The sequence below is a fragment of the Gorilla gorilla genome, chromosome Y (genome assembly GCF_029281585.2).
Source record: "Gorilla gorilla gorilla isolate KB3781 chromosome Y, NHGRI_mGorGor1-v2.1_pri, whole genome shotgun sequence".
In the NCBI taxonomy this organism is placed as follows: domain Eukaryota; kingdom Metazoa; phylum Chordata; class Mammalia; order Primates; family Hominidae; genus Gorilla; species Gorilla gorilla.
The window spans coordinates 43,586,554-43,600,860 of record NC_073248.2 but is presented as its reverse complement, the minus strand read 5'-3'; the positions used below and the strand labels follow the sequence as shown (position 1 = coordinate 43,600,860).

Genomic DNA, 14,307 nt, shown 5'->3' with positions numbered 1-14,307 from the left:
TCCACTGCATTGCCATAAAATAACTATTTTAAATTCCTTTTCAGGCCATGTGTCCATGCACATCTCTTTTGGGTCAGTCACCACTGGCACCTTACTTCGACCACTTGATGTCATGTTTTTCTCATTGATCCTAATCCTTGTGACTATGCATGGAAATCTGCGCAGTGATGTAGGTGCCTAATTCAGTGTTCAGGGTTTGGCTTTGTTTGGATGCTTTCTCCCACAGTAAGCCTGTCCAGAGATTCAGGGCAAGGAGAAGAAGGAAATTAAGGTCTTTAAGCCTATGATAACTTCAGCACTGGTAGCACTAGGGGAAACACTAATGAGCAGATTTTCATGGCTGGATTAATTTATAGACAAAGCTGACTCAGTGCCAGGTTGTACCTGTAGCACACAGTTGAGCACTTGGTGCACTCAAGGCCTGTAGCTTCCATGGTCTGCCCTCCGCTCCTTATTCGGGGCCTGAGGTTACAGTAGTCAATCAGCAGGAATATTGACTGGAACTCAAGTCCGTTCAGCTGAGGTCATAGTTTCTAGTCTGTTGCTGCAGTTGGTCTGCAAGAGTACCCCTGGGTATCAGCCTCCCAAAGTGCTGGGGTCAGGGGACAGGCAAATCAAAGTCCCAAGGCAAAAAAGTCCTATGCCTACTTCTTTTGCCCAAGGAATCCTCCAACCTCCACCTACTGAGTAGTAGGGACTACAGGCATGTGCAGCTATGCCTGGCTAATATTTTTTGGGTTTTGTTTTTGTTGGGCTCAAGTGATCTATTCACCTCAGCTTCCTAAAGTGCTAGGATTAAGGGTATGAGTTACTACACCCAGCTAAAATTTACTTTATAAAATTTAATTTTTAGGTCATTTATTTTTATTCAGTCTTATTTCTGATAAATGCAATTAAGCATGTTATTGCTTTAGTTTCTCTCTGGGTATTCCCGAAGGAATAAACAAACTCTTGATATTCATTTTCTAAATGGTGTTAGAAAATGAATAATTACTTTAGATGAGTAATGACTATATGGCCTCTTTTTGTTTTCTGGCTTGATTTCATTGTGTATGAAGAGTGTATTTTTTTAACCCACCTGTTTATGGGAAATTAAATTTTACTCTTTCAACTGAAGGTAGTACAAAATTGTTTAAACTGATTATTCAACTACTTCATAATTTTGACTTTGTTCCTTTTGCGTATTAGTCTAATTATTGGGAGAACAATGTCAAAATTAAATTAATTTGCTTATTAAAAACTTTCTGATAAAATTACATAAATACACACAAACAAAAACATGCACACTCATACCACTTAATTTCTAAAATGTTTAATTTTTCTGCTTCTCTGATACCTTGTATTTTATCACTCAGCAAAATCTGTCAGCTCCACTTCCTGGAGTTACTTTAACTGCACAGCTTATTTCTATTTCCCTTTATCACCATAGTCTAAAACACAGTTTACATTACATTTGCCTCCACTTTGCATTGTAATTTCCTCTTTACACTCTAGCTTTCTATGAAAAGGTAACTAACTACCTTTTCAAAATCTAATTCAGGTAATTTTGCTTTTTCTTAATTGAGACTTCTTTCTATGTGCTTTCACACCTTATAGTATCAGATATGAATGTCTCTATCCAATTGCATGTGTTCCAGTTATTTTTTTTATTGGGGGGACGTGTATATACATTTACAAATATGGGTATGTATGTATTTACTTATTATTTGTTTTTCCCATGTGTAATATAGGTTTTGCATGCATATATTTACTAAACCCCTGATAATGTAAAATTAACAATTTTTTTTCTTTTTTTAAGTAAATTATTTTCTGAAGGATGTGAGTTGGGAGGAATATACCTTAACATGGAAATTTTAAAAGAGAAAGTGGTCATTACTAATGAAAATTATTCTCTGACATTTTCTTGTTTATCTTTAGTAGCATTGCTGATGACATGTTCCCTCTTACCACTTGTGTATGCGGCCATTCACTGCAATACACTGGCCATCCATACCAGCAACGACTTTGCTGACATTAAGCTACAAGCGATAAAATTCATCTGTCGTGATACGGTGTTCCTTGGTGAGTATCTCACGTGTAGTGACTCTGGAATTTTTTCCTGCATCTCTGAAACTGAGGAGCCTACCATTACTATTAATCATATATTTTGTATTATTGTTGGCACCATGGCTGGAGTTTTGGAAAAGTGGAGTTCATCTTCATAACAACACAGAAAATAATTCCAGCATGGTGGGTACATACGGATGCTTACCTTAATCATGCTACTATATGCTGCTATCAACTTCTCCGGCTGGTCAGCACTGAAACTGCAGCTCTCAGATGAGGAAGTAATTGACAAGAGACCGAGGTGGGCCATAGAATCCTACACTACAGCTTCTAGTTTTTAGAAAATGTGATAATAATATTGATATTTATGTTCTTTGGAGGGAAAATTTCACTGAAGTCTTGTGACTCATTAATTGTCATGTAGTTCATCATAAACTAACTATTAGCCATTGGCTTTATGCTCCTCTTCTGTCAGTATTCGCGCCCAAGGTGGTCAAGCAAATTTTTGCGAGGACATACTGAAAATCATTCAGAAGCACTGTGATATTGTGTAAACATCTGGAGAAAACTCAGTTAAAAGAATAAAAATAAGCAGCTGAGGAATTAATATCACTCATGGAGACGGGTTGGATATTTTCAATAAAAAAGGTATGCAATATCCATAAACTATCCACATATACTTTCACAGAACAAAGAGCAAAGAGGCTGAATATGACATTACAAAGATACTCATAAAAATTATAAACAGCAAAACCTTGGAAGTAGCTTCCAATAAGATTGATCTTTCTCCTGTGACTATGCATAAGTAATTTTTGTTTTCTTAAATATAATTGTACAACTTATTAAACAAAACAAAATAAAAAATCCATCTCTGTCCAAAAACTGAGCAGAAAAAATAACCATAATGAATTTTTCACCTAGTATATTTTTGGTACCTATGTTTTTAATTTAACAAGTGTTTGTAATCTAGCACATATATTATCAGAGAACATTTTCTTTTCAGAAAGAGTACTTACCACAGGTTTCATTCTGTACTTAAGAAGAGCCTGAAACAGAAGTCTTATGAGTACAATCCTATTTATATTAATTTAAGATATCCAAAGTCTTTCTCATTAAACCTTGACTAACGGAAAGCAACTCATATTAATGCATCTTAAAGGACAAAACCTGTTCTATTAAGAGGAACTACTCAGGTTAATAATTTAAAATACAAATTTACATTCCTACCAATAGTGCACAAGAATTCTCTGTGCTCTACCATTCTCAAAAACACTTGTCATCTTTCATCTTGATAATAATAGGCATTCCAACGTGTGTAAGAGGAGAGCTCATTGTTGATTTTAATTTGCATTTCCCTGATGATTGGTGGTGTTGAGCATCTTTAAGTATACAGTTGTTTAGAAATTAGCTGGGCAAAGTAGCGTACATTTGTAATCCCAGCTACTAGGGAGGCTGAGGCAGAATTGCTGGAAACCAGTGCGTAGAAGACTCAGTGAGCTAAGATCACACCACTGCACTCCAGGCTGGATGACAGAATGAGAATCGAAATGAAATCAATCAATCCATCAGTCCATCAAACAGTCAATCAATCCATGAAACAATCAATCAATATTAAATACAGAGTTGTTGGCTAGTTATATGTCTTCTTTAGAGAAATATAAATTTAGGTCTTTGACCATATTTAATAGGCTTAGTTTTGTTGTTGTTGTTGTTGTTTTGTTGTTGTTGTTGAATTGCTTGAGTTCCTTGTATGTATTTATTATTCACCCTTTATCATATATATGGTTTGCAGATATTTTCTGCAAGTGTTTGGGTTGTCTCTTCACTCTACTATTTGTTTCCCTTTTCCCTCTGTGGTGCAGAAACATTTTAGTTTGATATAACGTGATTCAATTGTTTTTTGTTGTGCTTTTGTAGTCTGTGATTTTGGGGCCATAGCATTGAGGTTTCAAAAATAAAATTAAATTAAAAATAGAATTAACACATGATCCAACTACTCTACTTCAGAATGTGTACTCAAGGGATATAAAATTAGCATGTCAGAAAGATATCTCCTCTCCTATATTCATCTCAGCGTTATTCATAATAGCCAAGATATGGTAACAACCCAAGTGCTCATCGACAGATCAACAGATAAAGTGTGGCACATATACACAACGAGATATACTATACAGCCTTAAAAAAGGAGGAAGTTTTATTATACATTTGTGACCAAATGAATGGGATTGGAAGATACTATGCTCAGTGTACTAAGAGAGGCACAGAAAGACTAGTAAAGAATGATCACAATTATATGTAAAATCTAAAAAAGTTGAACTCATTCAAACTGTGAATATGCCAGCTGTGGTGGCTCATGCCTGTAACTTCAGCACTTTGGGAGGATGAGGTGGTTGGATCACCTGAGGTCAGAAGTTTGAGGCCACAGTGAGCCATAGCTGTGTCAATGTACTCCAGCCTGGGCAATGCAACAAGACCCTGACTCTTTATACAAATACACAAAATGTAGTCAGAGATTGGAGTGTGGGGTGGAGATGGCAGTGGATAGAGAAATGGGATGTGTTCATCAAAGGGTAACAAATTTCAGTGAGATAGGAAGAAGTTCTGGTGATCCATTGCACAGAATGGTGACCACAGTTAATGAATGCCAACTTCAAAAATGCTTAATTAAAAAAAAAGGGCAGGCCTGGTGGCCCAAGTCTGAAATCCCAGCACTTTGGGTAGACATGGTGGGAGGATCACTAGTGGTCAGGAGTTCGAGACCAGCCTGGCCAAAATGATGAAACACTGTCTGTACTGAAAATATAAAAATTAGCCAGGTTTGGTGGCATGTGCATGTCATCCCAGCTACTCCAGTGGCTGAGGCAAAAGAATTAACTTCAGCTCAGGAGGTGGCAGTTGAAATGAGCTGAGGCTGCAGCACTGCACTCAAGTCTGGGGAATAAGAGCAAAACTATGTCAAAAAAACAGATTGTTTAAAAAGCAGAATTTATGTATTCTTACCACAAGAGAGAAATGATAAGTATGTGAGCTGATGGATAGGGTAACTAGTCCAATTTAATTCTCTTGCAATATATACATGCATTATAAAATCACTTTGCATCACATAAATATTTACAATTATTAATTTAAAATAAAAATTTTTTAAAAATGAATTAAAATTAAAATAAACTTGACTTAATATATATAGACAGTAATATATGCAAATGTTTTCTTCTATTTTGACTATTTGGCTTCTGTTATTTCTTGGAGAAACAAACACCATGGGAACGGATGAAGAACATTAAAGCTTAATAGTATATAATTTACATTATTTTGTTGTTCTTTTTTCTCCTTTTTTTTCTACCAAAGCAATGGTGACAACTTTCTTGTCACACTTTCTTTTCTGTTTCTTTCTCATGAGAAATCACCACCAAAAATAAAGCTCGTGTAGATTTGCGAATATTGTTTCTGCCCCTAGCTATGACCCTCTTCACCTTTGCTTTGGATTTCACAGCTTCTTAAAACACTGATTTACTTATTATTTGTTGTCTCCTTGTACCATTACTTCTTCGCTCTACCTGCAGGATCTTTTCTTTTTATTATATTTTAGTTTAATTTTTTTCAGACAGAGTCTCCAGCATAATCTCGGCTCACTGCAACCTGGGCCTCCCGGATTCAGGTGATTCTCCTGCCTCAGCTTGCTGAGTATCCGATATTACAGGCATGCACAACCATGCTTGGCCAATTTTAGAATTTTTAATTGTGACAGGGTTTCACCATTTTGCCAAGGCTGGTCTTGAACTGTCCTCAAGTGATCTACCCTCTCAGCCTCCCAAAATGCTGGAATTACAGGTATGAGACACTACCTCCGGCTTGATCATTTTCTTTGCCAGATCTACATGCTGCTTGTCTTAGCCCTAGATATGCCACTCTCAACTCATGTATTTATTTTCTGTGATAGCAAGACTCATGGAAAGAGTTGGCCCTGACAAGGTTTAATTTTATTTCTCTTAACCCTTCTTTATTCAGGCATTTACCCTGTTTTTAGATCATATATTTGTCACTAAATCCCGTATTTCATTTGTCTGTTGCATATTACTCAAACCGTCATGTGTATCTGTAAAACTGATTCACACCCTCATTCCTGAAATACTGTTTTGCTTTGGATTACATGACTCAACTTTCCTCTGATTTCTCTATTTAATTGTCAGTGCCTTTGGTTTCATTTTATCTCATAGATGTCTATTCATTAGACCACTAATGTAACTACGCAGAATACCTCTTTCTCCTTCCCTTTCTCCTTTCCCTTTTCCCTTCCCTTTTTCTTTTTTTTTTTTTTTTTTCCTTTTCTTTTTTTAGGAAACTGTTCTGCCACCCAGCCTGGAGTGCAGTAGTGTGACCTGGACTGACTACAACCTCAAATTCCTGGGCTCAAATAATTTTCCTGCTTTGATCTCCTCAGTAGCTGAGACTACAGATGCACACCACCACACCTGGCTTTTTATTGATGTTTTGAGACAAAAGCCTGTAAGGTATTAAACCTGTAGTTCTGAGGAATTCAGTGATATGACCTCCGAATTCCTATACATTGTGATTTTTTTTTCTTACGAACGTTCCAAGATCAAGACAGCTAAATTGAAAGCTTTCCCTGAACTTCTTTACGCTTTCTACCTACCTCTCCCTTTCATCATTTTTGTCCAAAAATACATCATCTATATAATATAAAAATATTCCAAATACATTATTTTCCCTCATCTCTTTCACATTTTACCTATAATAACCTTTTTTTATTATCTACCACTTTCAAATGTGTTTTTCTTGTTGCTGTTTATACATTCCACTGGAGGTCATCATTCATTGCTCCCTAAATTGTAGTATCAACATCTTAATCTACTTCCTGCTTCTGTCTTACTATATTCAATTTATTTTTCATTGAGGGTTCTAGAATTATTCTTCCTTTCAGTGAATAAAACACATCACTTTTCTTTTTCTTTTTATTCTTCCTTTCTTCTTTACTATTAACTGTTACTTTATGAGAGAGGAGCCATTTCAGTGTTATTTCCTATTACACCACAATTTAAAGCTAAAACTCTGAGATATCACAACCTCTCTATGTGTTTAATATTATAATAATACAACTTTGTAATTGCAGCATTAAATTTTTGAATACTAAGTCTATAGATTATTTATGAAACAAGATTTTAGTTGTGTTGCAGATGAGCTTGTTATTTTTTTAACTCACTCCTTCCATTTCTATCCATACTAGCTATAAGACATTTAGAGGTGTGAAAGTGGCATATTGTTCGCTATACTTGAGAGTCTGTTGAAGTTATATGAATAAAGAAATGTACAGTGACCATTTAATTCATATAGCTAAATATAATGTTTAATATTTAAAATTTGTTTAAATGTTTTTATTACTTAAATTTATTATAACAAATATTATTTAGATTTTTCATTATTCAAAACTCAATATAAGAAACAAACATGTGGGAAAATCTCAAGTAATTCATTATCGTTGTTCTTATCATAGAAGACACAAGCCATCTCCTTATTGGTTAGGGTCGTATTTACAGAACAGTCATAACATTTCACTTTTCATTTCCCAGTGAAATCTGAGGAGTGTGTTTTGAATTCCCTAGTGATATGCCTACAACTACACAGTATAATTCTGTCTTCTTTGGAGGGTATGACTCTACAGGATCAATATGATAATGTCCTAAAATATCACTGTTACATTTAATTATATAAAACACCACTAAAGTGAGAATAATATATGAGCTGTTCATTATGTAGTCTAATTATAGAGTTAATTTTTACACTCACATACTTTAGTTAGAGACTGTGAAATCAAATTGGCCCTAGATGGAACTTAATTATTTGTAACAACTACCATGCTGTGGTGAAATGAATTAACTGAAATCTTAATAATTTGGAAAATAATAAAGTTATTTCACTTAAAAGTTATTAAAACATCTATATTTCTTAACTATTTATTTTATTTTATTTTATTTATTTTGTTATACTTTTAAGTTTTAGGGTACATGTGCACAATGTGCAGGTTAGTTACAGATGTATACACGTGCCATGCTGGTGTGCTGCACCCATTAACTTGTCATTTAGCATTAGGTATATCTCCTAAAGCTATCCCTCCCTCCTCCCCCACCCCACAACAGTCCCCAGAGTGTGATTTTCCCCTTCCTGTGTCCATGTGTTCTTGTTGTTCAATTACCATCTATGAGTGAGAATATACAGTGTTTCGTTTTTTGTCCTTGCGATAGTTTACTGAGAATGATGATTTCCAATTTTATCTATGTCCCTACAAAGGACACGAACTCATCATTTTTTATGGCTGCATAGTATTACATGGTGTATATGTGCCACAATTTCTTAATCCAGTCTATCATTGTTGGATATTTGTGTTGGTTCCAAATCTTTGCTATTGTGAATAGTGCCACAATAAACATAGGTGTGCATATGTCTTTATAGCAGCATGATTTATAGTCCTTTGGGTATATACCCAGTAATGGGATGGCTGGGTCAAATGGTATTTCTAGTTCTAGATCCCTGAGGAATTGCCACACTGAATTCCACAATGGTTGACCTACATTACAGTCCCACCAACAGTGTAAAAGTGTTCATATTTCTCCACATCCTCTCCAGCACCTGTTGTTTCCTAACTTTTGAATGATAGCCATTCTAACTGGTGTGAGATGGTATCTCATTGTGGTTTTGATTTGCACTTCTCTGAAGGTCAGTGATGGTGAGCATTTTTTGATGTGTTTTTTGGCTGCATAAATGTCTTCTTTTGAGAAGTGTCTGTTCATGTCCTTCGCCCACTTTTTGATGGGGTTGTTTGTTTTTTTCTTGTAAATTTCTTTGAGTTCATTGTAGATTCTAGATATTAGCCCTTTGTCAGATGAGTAGGTTGTGAAAATTTTCTGCCATTTTGTAGGTTGCCTGTTCACTCTGATGGTAGTTTCTTTTGCTGTGCAGAAGCTCTTGAGTTTAATTAGATCCTTTTGTCAATTTTGGCTTTTGTTGCCATTGCTTTTGGTGTTTTAGACATAAAGTCCTTGCCCATGCCTATGTCCTGAATGGTATTACCTAGGTTTTCTTCTAGGGTTTTTACGGTTTTAGGTCTAACATTTAAGTATTTAATACATCTTGAATTAATTTTTGTATAAGGTGTAAGGAAGACATACAGTTTCAGTTTCCTGCGTATGGCTAGCCAGTTTTCCAGCACCATTTATTAAATAGGGAATCCTTGGCCCATTGCTTGTTTTTCTCAGGATTGTCAAAGATCACATTGTTGTAGATATGTGGCGTCATTTCTGAGGGCTCTTTTCTGTTCCATTGATCTATATCTCTGTTTTCGTACCAGTACCATGCTGTTTTGGTTACTGTAGCCTTGTAGTATAGGTTGAAGTCAGCTAGCATGATGCCTCCAGCTTTGTTCTTTTGGCTTAGGATTGACTTGGCGATGCAAGCTCTTTTTTGGTTCCATATGAACTTTAAAGTAGTTTTTTCCAATTCTGTGAAGAAAGTCATTGGTAGGTAGATGGGGATAGCATTCAATCTATAAATTACCTTTGGCAGTAGGGCCGTTTTCAGGATATTGATTCTTCCAACCCATGAGCATGGAATGTTCTTCCATTTGTTTGTATCCTCTTTTATTTCCTTGAGCAGTAGTTTGTAGTTCTCCTTGAAGAGGTCCTTCACATCCCTTGTAAGTTGGATTCCTAGGTATTTTATTCTCTTTGAAGCCATTGTGAATGGGAGTTCACTCATGATTTGGCTGTCTGTTTGTCTGTTATTGGTGTATAAAAATGCTTGTGATTTTTGTATATTGATTTTGTGTCCTGAGACTTTGCTGAAGTTGCTTATCAGCTTAAGGAGATTTTGGGCTGAGACGATGGGGTTTTCTAGATATACAATCATGTCATCTGCAAACAGGGACAATTTGACTTCCTCTTTTCCTAATTGAATACCCTTTATTTCCTTCTCCTGCCTAATTGCCCTGGCCAGAACTTCCAACACTATGTTGAATAGGAGTGGTGAGAGAGGGCATCCGTGTCTTGTGCCAGTTTTCAAAGGGAATGCTTCCAGTTTTTGCCCATTCAGTATGATATTGGCTGTGGGTTTGTCATAGATAGCTCTTATTATTTTGACATACGTCCCATCAATACCTAATTTATTGAGAGTTTTTAGCATGAAGCATTGTTGAATTTTGTCAAAGGCATTTTCTGCATCAATTGAGAGAATCATGTGATTTTTGTCTTTGGTTCTGTTTATATGCCGGATTATATTTATTGATTTGCATATATGGAACCAGCCTTGCATCCCAGGGATGAAGCCCATTTGATCATGGTGGATAAGCTTTTTGATGTGCTGCTGGATTCAGTATGCCAGTATTTTATTGAGGATTTTTGCATCAACGTTCATCAAGGATATTGGCCTAAAATTCTCTTTTTTGGTTGTGTCTCTGCCTGGCTTTGGTATCAGGATGATGCTGGCCTCAAAATGAGTTAGGGAGGATTCCTTCTTTTTCTATCGATTAGAATAGTTTCAGAAGGAATGGGACCAGTTCTTCCTTGTACCTCTGGTAGAATTTGGCTCTGAATCCATCTGGTCCTGGACTCTTTTTGGTTGGTAAGCTATTGATTATTGCCACAATTTCAGAGCCTGTTATTGGTCTATTCAGAGAGTCAACTTCTTCCTGGTTTAGTCTTGGGAGGGTGTATGTGTCAAGGAATTTATCCATTTCTTCTAGATTTTCTAGTTTTTTTGCATAGAGTTGTTTGTGGTATTCTCTGGTGGTAGTTTGTATTTCTGTGGGATCGGTGGTGATATCCCCTTTATCATTTTTTATTGCATCCATTTGATTCTTCTCTCTTTTCTTCTTTATTAGTCTTGATAGCAGTCTATCAATTTTGTTGATCCTTTCAAAAAAACCGCTCCTGGATTCATTAGTTTTTTGAAGGGTTTTTTGTGTCTCTATTTCCTTCAGCTCTGCTCTGATTTTAGTTATTTCTTGCCTTCTGCTAGCTTTTGAATGTGTTTGCTCTTGCTTTTCTAGTTCTTTTAATTGTGATGTTAGGGTGTCAGTTTTGGATCTTTCCTGCTTTCTCTTGTGGGCATTTAGTGCTATAAATTTCCCTCTACACACTGCTTTGAATGTGTCCCCGAGATTCTGGTATGTTGTGTCTTTGTTCTCACTGGTTTCAGAGAACATCTTTATTTCTGCCTTCATTTTGTTATGTACCCAGTAGTCATTCAGGAGCAGGTTGTTCAGTTTCCATATAGTTGAGCTGTTTTCAGTGAGTTTCTTAATCCTGAGTTCTAGTTTGATTGCACTGTGGTCTGAGAGACAGTTTGTTATAATTTCTGATCTTTTACATTTGCTGAGGAGAGCTTTACTTCCAACTATGTGGTCAATTTTGGAATAGGTGTGGTGTGGTGCTGAAAAAAAATGTATATTCTGTTGATTTGGGGTGGAGAGTTCTGTAGATGTCTATTAGGTCTGCTTGGTGCAGAGCTGAGTTCAATTCCTGGGTATCCTTGTTAACCTTCTGTCTCTTTGATCTGTCTAATGTTGACAGTGGGGTGTTAAAGTCTCCCATTATTATTGTGTGGGAGTCTAAGTCTCTTTGTAGGTCACTCAGGACTTGCTTTATGAATCTTGGTGCTCCTGTATTGGGTGCATATATATTTAGGATAGTTAGCTCTTCTTGTTGAATTGATCCCTTTACCATTATGTAACGGCCTTCTTTGTCTCTTTTGATCTTTGTTGGTTTAAAGTCTGTTTTATCAGAAACTAGGATTGCAACCCCTGCCTTTTTTTATTTTCCATTTGCTTGGTAGATCTCCTCCATCCTTTTATTTTGAGCCTGTGTGTGTCTCTGCATGTGAGATGGGTTTCCTGAATACAGCACACTGATGGGTCATGACTCTTTATCCGATTTGCCAGTCTGTGTCTTTTAATTGGAGCATTTAGTCTATTTACATTTAAAGTTAATATCATTATGTGTGAATTTGATCCTGTCATTATGATGTGAGCTGGTTATGTTGCTCATTAGTTGATGCAGTTTCTTCCTAGCCTCTGTGGTCTTTACAATTTGGCATGATTTTGCAGTGGCTGGTACCGGTTGTTCCTTTCCATGTATAGTGCTTCCTTCAGGAGCTCTTTTAGGGCAGGCCTGGTGGTGACAATATCTCTTAGCATTTGCTTGTCTGTAAAGTATTTTATTTCTCCCTTACTTATGAAGCTTAGTTTGGCTGAATATGAAATTCTGGGTTGAAAATTCTTTTCTTTAAGAATGTTGAATATTGGCCCCCACTCTCTTCTGGCTTGTAGATTTTCTGCTGAGAGATCCACTGTTAGTCTGATGGGCTTCCCTTTGTGGGTAATCTGACCTTTCTCTCTGCCTGCCCATAACATTTTTTCCTTCATTTCAACTTTGGTGAATCTGACAATTATGTGTCTTGGAGTTGCTCTTCTCGAGGAGTATCTTTGTGGCATTCTCTGTATTTCGTGAATCTGAATGTTGGCCTGCCTTGCTAGATTGGGGAAGTACTCCTGGATAATACCCTGCAGAGTGTTTTCCAGCTTGGTTCCATTCTCCCCGTCACTATCAGGTACACCAATCAGACGTTGATTTGGTCTTTTCACATAGTCCCATATTTCTTGGAGGCTTTGTTCATTTCTTTTTATTCTTTTTTATCTAAACTTCCCTTCTCGCTTCATTTCATTCATTTCCTCTTCCATCACTGATACCCTTTCTTCCAGTTGATTGCATCAGCTCCTGAAGCTTCTGCATTCTTCACGTAGTTCTCAAGCCTTGGCTTTCAGCTCCATCAGCTCCTTTAAGCACTTCTGTGTATTGGTTATTCCAGTTATACATTCATCTAAATTTTTTTTTCAAAGTTTTCAACTTCTTTGCGTTTGGTTTGATTTTCCTCCGGTAGCTCAGAGTAGTTTGATCATCTGAAGCCTTCTTCTCTCAACTTGTCAAAGTCATTCTCCATCCAGCTTTGTTCCATTGCTATTGAGGAGCTGTGTTCCTTTGGAGGAGGAGAGGTGCTCTGCTTTTTAGAGTTTCCAGTTTTTCTGCTGTTTTTTTCCCCATCTTTGTGGTTTTGTCTACTTTTGGTCTTTGATGATGGTGATGTACAGATGGGTTTTTGGTGTGGATGTCTTTTCTGTTTGTTAGTTTTCCTTGTAACAGACAGGACCTTCAGCTGCAGGTCTGTTGGAGTACCCGGCCGTGTGAGGTATCAGTCTGCCCCTGCTGGGGGGTGCCTCCCAGTTAGGCTGCTTGGGGGTCAGGGGTCAGGGACCCACTTGAGGAGGCAGTCTGCCGGTTCTCAGATCTCCAGCTGCATGCTGGGAGAATCACTGCTCTCTTCAAATCTGTCAGACAGGGACATATAAGTCTGCAGAGGTTACTGCTGTCTTTTTGTTTGTCTGTGCCCTGCCCCCAGAGGTGGAGCCTACAGAGGCAGGCAGGCCTCCTTTAGCTGTGGTGAGCTCCACCCAGTTCGAGCTTCTGGGCTGCTTTGTTTACCTAAGCAAGCCTGGGCAATGGCGGGCGCCCCTCCTCCAGCCTCGCTGCTGACTTGCAGTTTGATCTCAGACTGCTGTGCTAGCAATCAGCAAGACTCCATGGGCATAGGACCCTCTGAGCCATGTGTGGAATATAATCTCCTGGTGCACCGTTTTTTAAACCCATTGGAAAAGCGCAGTAGTGGGATGGGAGTGACCCGATTTTCCAGGTGCCATCTGTCACCCCTTTCTTTGACTAGGAAAGGGAACTGCCTGGCCTCTTGCACTTCCTGAGTGAGGCAATGCCTCGCCCTGCTTCGGTTCATGCACAGTGCACTGCACCCACTGTCCTGCACCCACTGTCTGGCACTTCCTAGTGAGATGAACCCGGTGCCTCAGAAGGAAATGCAGAAATCACCCGTCTTCTGCGTCGCTCACGCTGGGAGCCATAGACCAGAGCTGTTCCTATTCAGCCATCTTTCAACTATTTCTTATTATATGAAAGACATAATGTGTCTCATGATAATGATGGAAGCAGCCTCAAATAAAATCTTACAAAACACTCTGGACATGATGGCTCATGACTGTAATCCCAGCACTTTGGAAGTCTGAGGCAGCTGGATGACTTGAGGTCAAGAGTTTGTCACCAGCCTGGCCAACAGGGTGAAACTCCCTCTCTGCTAAAAGTAAGATCATTAGCCAGGCATGGGGGTGCATGGCTGTAATGCCAGCTACTC

The 14,307-nt window shown here is 37.7% G+C and overlaps 1 pseudogene; it reads left to right on the top strand.

Annotated features, from left to right (window-relative positions):
• Window positions 1–2,387, top strand: part of LOC129530368 (testis-specific XK-related protein, Y-linked-like) — a 31,654-nt pseudogene extending 29,267 nt beyond the window's left edge.
• The last annotated feature ends 11,920 nt before the right edge of the window (window positions 2,388–14,307 follow it).